Here is a 9,380-nt window from a genome sequence, read left to right as displayed (position 1 = left end):
TGCCTGACTCAGTCAACTTTCCTGCTACTGTTTGAAATTCTATGAGCTGAGGATTTTATATCTACCCAGAACTTCAGACTTCCTAGGTAAAGTTTGACCAAACAGCAAACACATAGCAATGATCAGACCCCAAATCCAGATGTCATTCATCCCTGCATCCTCTGACTCCTGTATCTCTTCATGCTGCTCATTGTAACTGCATGGGCCTGATGCAGAACTCAGTACCTCTTGCAGCCCCACTGCTCCAGCATCAGATCCAGTCACACAAGAGCATTAATGAACAATGTCGATTTCGCTAAGAATTTGCGTGTCTTAGAAGAAAGGGAGATGGCACAACATTTCTTAAAGCATAAAATAGCATAAAAGTTCATATCCTCCATCTCTATTGTCAAAATCCCCTGTTCTGTGCCCTATTCAGGGGTTTCTCTCCCTGATTCCTCTCAGACACCATTGTTTCCCTCTCTCCATTTCCAATTTTTGTTCCCTTTCTTATGCAAGCAATTTAGCTCCACCTCCAACTCCAGCTCACAAACACATCCTGGGGCCCCACAAACCAAGGTACCCTACATGAGACCCACTCTCCTAAGGAAGCAGTGAAGTTATAAGTAATAAAGAATCAATTACTGTTTTATGTGGAGATATGACAATCTCCAAAAGTAAAATTTAGTCGTCTTACCTCATGGAGGACCTACTATGTGCCAGCCACTTTATACATACAGATTGTGTAAAATCAGGATTATCAATACTATTTAGTAGAAGGAAACTGTGGTAGTTAGATTCAGTTGTCAACTTGGCCAGGTGAAGGTACCTAGTTATATTGCTGTGGACATAAGCCAATGGCATGTGAACCTCTTCTGTTCCTGATTACATCTGCAGTCAGCTAGGAGGTGTGCCTGCTGCAATGAATGATGTTTGAGTTAATTGGCTGGTGCTTAAATGAGAGACTCAACGTAGCACAGCCCAAGCAGCTCAGCATACCTCATCTCAGCACTCGGAACTCAACCCAGGCCTTTGGAGATGCAGAAATCAATCAACCTGGGGAAGGTTGTTGGAACCCAAAGGCCTGGAGAGAAGGTCAGCAGAGATCACCCTGTGCCTTCCCATGTAAGAAAGAACCTCAGTCAAAAGTTAGCTGCCTTTCCTCTGAAGAACTGTACGTTAACTAAATAAATCCCCTTTTATTGAAAGCCAATCCATCTCTGGTGTGTTGCATTACAGCAGCTAGCAAACTAGAACAGAAACCAAGCCCAGAGAGATTGAATTAAAATTGCAAACTGAGAGACGTGGCCCAGGATTGAAATCTAATTCCATTACGAAAGACCACAATCATTTCCTCAGTACTATATATTTTAAACACTAACTTGCTAGCAATATTTAGCTTTAAGCCATAAATCACTCAACCTGAAAAACTATAGTGGCATAAAAATATAAAGAGAGTCTGAGGCAAACAGAATTATACCCAGCTAGGAGCAAGCAATGGAGGTGGAGGGGAGATGACAACTACCAAGCATTTAGACTCTATTAAGTTGTATGGTCAAATCCTCTCATGCTCTTTATCTTGTACCCCTCCCAGCAACCCTGTGAAGCTGGGGTTATTACTTTCACATTACCAGTGAGGCTACAGAGCTCAGGGAGGGTTAACCTGACATGAAATTGTCAACTTAATAAAAGTTCGACTTTTATATTTTTGTTTCTTTTCACCCTGTTCCCAACACTGAGAAACTCCTTCATCTTGATGCTCTTGAGTAAATGAGGTTCCCTTTGAAATCTGAAAATTAAATTTTTGACATTTTCAGAAAAAAATTGATGGAAAAAATAAGGTGATTTACATCCATCTCTTATTGGTTTGATTTTATAGTCAAGGAATTGTATGTGTGAAGATGGATACAGTCTTTTTTGTTTCCTTCCTTCTTTCCTGTCTTTTTCAATTTTCTTTTGGTTATTTTGTTGTTGTCTATTTAGAAATGTCTGCTTTGGCTTACCAAGTTGAACGATAACTTCACTTGGTATAATATCACTGAGTTCGACTTTCTTTCCCTTGGAAATTTGTAGACACTGCTTGCTCATCTTCTATAGAAAATTAGAAGACTGGCCTGATCTTTCCCTGTGGGACATGGCTCACCTTTTCTGCTTGGATGCCCCGAGAAATCTTTCCTTATCTCTAAAGTGAAATAACTTAATGTCTCTTGTTTTGATCAAAAGTTTTCTGGGTGCTCGCTTTGGCAGCATATATACTAAAATTGGAACGATACAGAGAAGATTAGCATGGGCCCTGCGGAAGGATGACATGCAAATTCGTGAAGCATTCCACATTTAAAAAAAAAAAAGTTTTCTGGGTATGTGATGTACACCTTCATTGGAAATTTTCATTCTTCCTTCATTTCAGGCTCTGCAGGGGTACAGATAGCAGCTTCTATGCTCAAAAGTTTTCCCTGCTTGCTTTTTCTCTGTCCACTTCTCTCTGAATGGAGATGAGTTCAGGAGACTCATTAGAATTTGGTTTACTCACTGTTTCAGTTTGCTAAAGCTGCCAGATGCAATATACCAGAAATGGGTTGACTTTTACAATGGGGATTTATTAGTTTACAAATGTACAGTTTTAAGGCCATGAAAATGTCCCAATTAAGGCACCAATTGGATAATGTCTTCTCTGAAGAAAGGCTGATGGCATCCAGGGTTCCTTTGTCACATCAGAAGGCACATGGCCAACATCTGTTGATCCTTTTCTCCTGGGTTTCACTGGCTTCAGGTTCTGGCTCTTTCAGTTTCTGTGAGTCCCTTCTTGCTTCTCTGGGCATTTCTCTCTCTCCAAGCTCTCTCAGACTTCCTGTCCTTCATCCTCTCAGAAAGGACTCCAGTAAAGGATTAAAGCCAAACTTGAAAGGGGCTAGGTCTCATTTCAATTGAAACAACCTAATCTAAAACGTTTTACCCACAATAGGTCTGCTCCCACAGGATGGATTAAAAGAACATGGCCCTTTCTGGGTCATAACAGCTTCAAACCAGCATATTCAACTTCCTTCAGTTTTTTTTTTTTTAGGGAGTTGGTATGGTAAGCACGGGTAGGAGCCACATAGGAGCCAGGAAGTTCTCTCCCCTTTCAATCTTGATAGCTACTGATGAATTTGGGGTCTTTTTAAAAACTATATTTTTGTCCATTTCATTAGGCATTGGGGCAGAGAGGTTCTCTGATCTGACTTCTCTTACCCCAAACTTTCGGAACATCTTCTAACAAGTATTTTGGTGATTCCAAGGTGAGTGATTCATGGAACAATTTAGAAAAAATCAAAGCATTAAGTTCAGAGTCAGAAGAAAAATAAAATTAGGGAGGGGGAGGAGAGCAGAGAGGCTTATTTCATATTGACTTTGAGTATTGGGACAATCTCCATTTTTATTTAAATTTAAATTTAATTAATTTATTTAAATCTTATGCTTCCAAGGACTAAAAAAAGGTCAAGACACTTTGAAGTTTCTACCTTTCCCAATGTTAAAAAAGCAATAAAGGTGAATAGTTATAGGTTTAAAATCTCATTATTAAACAGACTAAAACAAACAAACAAATCAAAGCATATCTATAATCATACTGGATGCCAGAATAGCATTAAAATGTGTCTTAAGTACACAATATCCTTTTCCCTAGATGTTTCCTTCTCAAAGCAGCTGAGCTGAACATCTCTGACTTTACCATACTTCACATTTATTTATTTTACAGAGTAAAACTAATTCTTTCATTACTTTCAGAGATTAATTCTGTGTGCTGACTTCAACAAGATGTGATGTTTTCCATTTGTGCTCAGATACATTTTAAGCAACACTCGGGGAGACAGTGCTATGAATGGGGATTTACTGCATGGCTCGCATCGAGATCAGCAAACGGGTGGATAAATCCCTAGGTGCAGTTTTGATTTTTGTTGCCAAAAAAAAAAAAAATTAATTACCAACCAGTGCTTACAGTCCATCAGGCTTAGCTTCTCTGATGTACCTCTGCCAAGTGCAATGGGCAGAAAACAACATGTCCTGGCTCTGACCCCCTGCCCCTTGCATCCCAGCTGCCTTCCAAGCCCCAGAGACTCAATCCCTGGAGTCCAGTGTTCACGCTGTTCAGAGATGGTGGGTCATGGGTTCTAGAGAGCTGCTTATTTTCTTTTCAGCATTTGGCAGATGCCCTTCACTATCAGCTTAATTCTCCTGGTGTTCCTCAGATAATTCACAGTGATTGCGCCAAATATCACCTAAACCTAGTGCGCAAATGAGGAAGAATTGTTTACTCATTTAAAAAATATAATAATGCCTCCTAGCCACAATGGCTGTAGAGGCCATCATTGCTTTTCTGATATGCTTCACAGAGACTCATTAGGCATCATTATGGAGGCAGGAAAGTGGTGGTAAGCACTGTGTTCTGGACTCAGACAGAAATTCAATCCTGGTTCCATCACTAACTAACTGCATGGCAAGCCAAGGTACTTAACCTCATTAAACTTCAGGTTTGTTATCTGTAAAATGGAGATAATAATGGCACCCTCTGGGAGGACTGAAAAAGCTAATATATGGGGAATTCTTAGCCCATGTGAACATTAGCCATGAAGCAACTGCTGAAGGTAATTGTCATCTTACCTTATTTAAGAAGGATGGTAGCCAAAGGTTCAATTTTTATTGAATTGCTTACCAATAAAAATAAATATAGTAAAGTATTTCTGAGAGCAGATACTACTTTTTCAAGTTTTAAAAATTTGTTCTTAACTGTTTAAAGTCTTGAGGCATCGTTTGTTCAAGCTATCTGATTTTGTGGATGAAGACACATGAGGTCACAAAGCTGATTAGAGGTAAATTCAATACTAAAACTCCAGTATGCTTGTTTTGAGTCCAGTGCTCTTTCTACTGGACTCCCCCAGCTTTCTCTGCATGTGCATATTCATCATGGAGACTATCATAGTGTGGCCATATTCCCATAGAGTCATTCCAGATGTGCGCCACATTACTGATGTCACAGAATGGCTCTTATAACAGAGAGGCTCAAAATAACACTGGATTAAACAAAATAGAAGTTCACTTATCTCTCATATTAAAGTCCAGGTAAGCAATCCAGGACTAGTATGGTGGCTCTGCCATCATGACAGACCCAGGATGATTCAGTCTTCGTGCCCCGGCCACTTCAATACATGGCATCCATCTTTGGTCCAAAAGGGCTAGTCCACCTTTCACCTTCACTTCCACTTTCCAGCCACTAAGGATGCAGAGAGTTCTAAGAAGAGGGTTCACTTCTTTCTTTAAGAGCCCATGTGTTTGCTGACATCATGTTTACCTGAAACTTGTTGGGTAGCTACATCTAGCTGCAAGGGAGGCTGGAAAATGTCCTCTTCGTTTCCACCTAAAAATTCTATTTTTGTGTCTCTGCCACCATCTTCATCGATGAATGTGCTTCTAAGAGGAAAGGCAGGATAATCTAGTAGAAAGAAAACTGCTTCTCGTTCTATTTCTATTGAATATTTGGGTATAATCAACAGTTTCTGACACACTGTCACATTTTTATAAAAATAGCATTTCTAGATGTTACTACAACAGCTAGAAGGTGAATATAGGCCCTGAGCTTCCACAAAAGGTAGTTAATCCAGTCCTTGAAATGTGATTCAGAAAAGCAGTTTCCACCAAAGGATCCCTGTAAATATGGGGTTCACACAGTCCTTAGAATTTTTAAAAAGACAAACAACAAAAAGTGTTGATGAGGATGCAGAGAAACTAAATCCTATATCTGCTGGGGGGGGATATGAAATGATGCAGGTACCTTGAAAAACACTTGGCAATATCTTAAAAATATTAAGAAGAATGGACAGATGGCCCTGCAATTCCACTCCTAGATATCTACCTGTGCCAGTTGAAACTATCATGTACCCCAGAAAGGCCATGTTTTAATCCTGATCCAATCTTGTGGGGCCAGACCTATTGTTCCGGGTGGGCAACTTTGATCAGATTATTTCCGTGGGGGGGTGACTCGCCCAGTTGTGGGTATGGTCTTTGGATTAGATGGAAATGTGACTGTGCCCGTTCAAGGTGGGTCTTGATTAGTTTACTAGAGTCCTTTAAAAGGGGAGACATTTTGAAAAACCTCAGGCGCAGACACTTGGAGAACAGATGCTTCAGAGCCCACAGAACCAGAGACTTTTAAATGCTGAAGGAAACGCCCCTGGGGGAGTCCTTTGAAAGAAGAAGCCGGGAGAGAAAACTAACAGAGGTTGCCATGTTCCTTCCCAGCTAACAGGTGTTCTGGACCCTCCGGCCTTTCTTGAATCAAAGATATCTTTCTCTGGATGTCTATGTTTGGGCATTTTAATGGCCTTAGAACTATAAACTTATAATGTAATAAATTCCCTTTTAAAAAACCATTCCATTTCTGATAAATTGCATCCTGGCAGCTTTAGCAAACCAAAACACTGCCCAAGATAAAGGAATATCTATGTCTACGCAAAGATTTGAATGCAAACATTCAGAGCAATATTATCTATACACAATGATCCATGGATAAAGATATTTTCTATAGAGGTATACATAAATAGAGAAATTTGCTAACAGACTAAATATGCATCTGTATGGGACTGGTTAAATAGAACACATACACTCCTCCAATGACATTGTATGCAGCAATGAAATGGATACCGGGAAGACAGAACCAAACTGGTTACAGCACTAGAATTATGAATGCCCTCCATTTCTCTCTCTTCTCTCTTTCTGAGCATGTATTACTTTTATAAAAGAATAAAGATACAGCATTCACATAAAAAAAAACACAACACCATAAACATACAGTACTTAAAAGAAATCCTCCATGAAGTTCAGCCTAACTGCATGAGGTTCAGCCTAATTGAAGATCTGCCTTGGGCTTGAGGCCAAACCCCAGAGTAATAAAATTGCTTGTCTTGTCCTCTGTGCGTATATGCTATTTCCTCTTGGGACCACTTGGTAGAGGATAGGATTGGTGTGCTCATGATCCAATGTCCTAGCCATCTGCCTCACAATTTGTAAATATTTATTGGCACCCTGAGATATAACTATGTATGTGTATATAACTATGTATGTGTAATAACATCTACAGTTAAACTTCACTAACAGAATAACTTCACACCTCTTAGGGTGCCATAGAATGAACAACATAACATGAAGACTTTCTCTTAATTTTGGAATCTTTATCAGATCTTTTACTAATGCCTTCAGCATCCCTCTACTTCCTTGGGTTGGTTTCCTGTAGAGGGCCAGTTCCCCTGTCCTTTAACTCTAAGTTCCAGGTGCTTGTTTCTCACCGGCAGGACTGAGGCACTGTAATGCTCAGACCAGAAGTTCTCATGCTACCAGGGCCTCCATGCATTTCAAGTTCCTCTCCAACTCTTACTTAAACCCACTCTAGTTTTTTGGAGAACCTGGCCATCCTTTTTTATTGTGCTTGGCTTTTAAATTAACATGTAGCCATGGTAACAACTGAATGCTGGTGATAACAAGAAGTCTTGTTTGGAGCAAAACTCATTAAAACAGCTGTGTGTGCCTTCTTATCCACTTGAATAATCATGCTATTGTTAAATGGAGTGTCCTTTAAAACTGTTAGCTTTGAAGCATGCTGATGCATATTTAAAAGACACATAGACTCCTCAGAATGGAAGGGGAAGGCAGTTTTCCTCAATGATATTGGAAGTATTGAGAAATAGGTGGGAGACATACTGCGATGGCAGCTCTGGAATAGACAGAGAAGAGTAATGGAGTTAGCCAGTGTTTTGGGTGTTAAGGAATCACCATCAAGGGCTGTTTCCTTTTCTTCATAAAATAGAACTATTCTGATTTTTCCTAAAAACACAGGTTAATTGCTACAAATTCAAATAATGCAAAGGAAGTTGTTAAGCAAAATAAAATGGACACCTACATTAGTCATTGCTGGGAGGGATCCCTTTCTGAGACAATATTTTTCAGAAGATAAAAGCATTGACCTACGGGAGCTTTCTGAGAAAATGGAACAATGGAATGTACCCTACAGAATTGCAGATAAGCAATGCCTGGTGATAAACTAGTTTCAGTCCAGGAGAGAGAGTATCAGAACAGACAAGCATACCATACTAACCAATGTATACCATACCATAGTATGCATACCATACTAACCAAGGTAAATGATGGAAGAAGGTAAAATGCCCATCTTTATGTTTTTATATGCCAACTAGTAGAGTCCTAAACAATTAGCACACAAAATCTTGGTAAAAATAGCTTTTAAGAGTTGTCCCCAAGAGGTACATAAAGTCAACCCCAATTTTTTATGACAATTCATTCTCCTTTGTTATCTACAGATTCAATTTTCTGTACCTCTTCAGCTTTAGTTTCACCATTTTCAGATGGTGCATGCAGTACCTTCCTTTCCAGCTTCCTGTCTTTCCTCCTTCTTCCCTCCGGTGCCTCTGTTAATCTTTGTTCTTTCTTAGCAGATGTTTTTCTTCGTTTAGGTTCAGCTTTTGGTGGAGCAGGTTTCCCTAACAACCTGACAGACCATCTTGTGGGCTCCTGTTTAGTTACTTTGGATCCATCTTTACCCTCTGAATTCTCTGGAGACTTTCTCTTCAGTATAATGACAGTTTGTGCAGCAAAAAATAAAGCAACGGGCTGGAACTCCCATATAAATCTTTTTTTTCCTTCCTCATGCAAAAACATTTTTTAATTTGTCACTATCATTGTACACTCTAGGCATTCCTAGATTATACCATCTCAGTCTTTATCGTCTATCTTTCCTTCTAGTTTCATATGTGCCCCCAGCCCTCCTCCCTCTATCCTTCTTACATTCTGCTTCATTCAGTGTACTTACATCATTGTGCTACAGTCAGATAGTATTGTGCTATCCATTTCTGAATTTTTACAATCAGCCCTGCTGCACAATCTGTATCCCTTCAGCTCCAATTACCCAACATCTACCCTGTTTCTATCTCCTGATGACCTCTGTCCTTAACTGAAATTCTCCAAGTTCATAAATTAATGTTAGATCATCCCATATAAATCTTGAAGTTAGCTTTCAAATTTTGTGCAAAAATTCTATTAGATTTTGTGGTCACTGAATTAAATTTATAGGATAATTTGGAGGAGAATTGCCATGCTAAGTCCTTTTATCCGTGATCTATTTGGGTTTCTTTTATGTCCTTTAATAAAGTTTGCACATTTTGTTAGGTTTATTTCTAGAAACCTTTTAGTTTTTGTAGATATTGTGAAATGGGATCTCTTTTAAAATTATATCTTCCAACTTGTTTTTATTGTTTATAGAAATTTAATTGATATTTGTGTGCTTTTCTTATATTCAACAACTTTGCTTAAATTCTCTTCATAATTCTAATAGTTAACCTAGAGTCTCTTGAATTTTCTATGTA

General features: G+C 39.1%; 1 non-coding gene and 1 pseudogene across 1 annotated transcript; one reads left to right on the top strand and one right to left on the bottom strand.

Moving 5' to 3' along the window:
• The first annotated feature begins 2,210 nt into the window (after nucleotides 1-2,210).
• Nucleotides 2,211-2,317, top strand: LOC143675192 (U6 spliceosomal RNA). The gene has a single exon (XR_013171436.1). It is a non-coding gene; the product is annotated as a U6 spliceosomal RNA (small nuclear RNA).
• Nucleotides 2,318-8,295: 5,978 nt separating this feature from the next.
• On the bottom strand, nucleotides 8,296-8,676 carry LOC143656362 (high mobility group nucleosome-binding domain-containing protein 3 pseudogene; annotated as a pseudogene).
• Nucleotides 8,677-9,380: the final 704 nt, after the last annotated feature.

The sequence above is a fragment of the Tamandua tetradactyla genome, chromosome 2, assembly GCF_023851605.1.
Source record: "Tamandua tetradactyla isolate mTamTet1 chromosome 2, mTamTet1.pri, whole genome shotgun sequence".
In the NCBI taxonomy this organism is placed as follows: Eukaryota; Metazoa; Chordata; class Mammalia; order Pilosa; family Myrmecophagidae; genus Tamandua; species Tamandua tetradactyla.
This window is presented reverse-complemented; position numbering and strand designations above follow the sequence as displayed.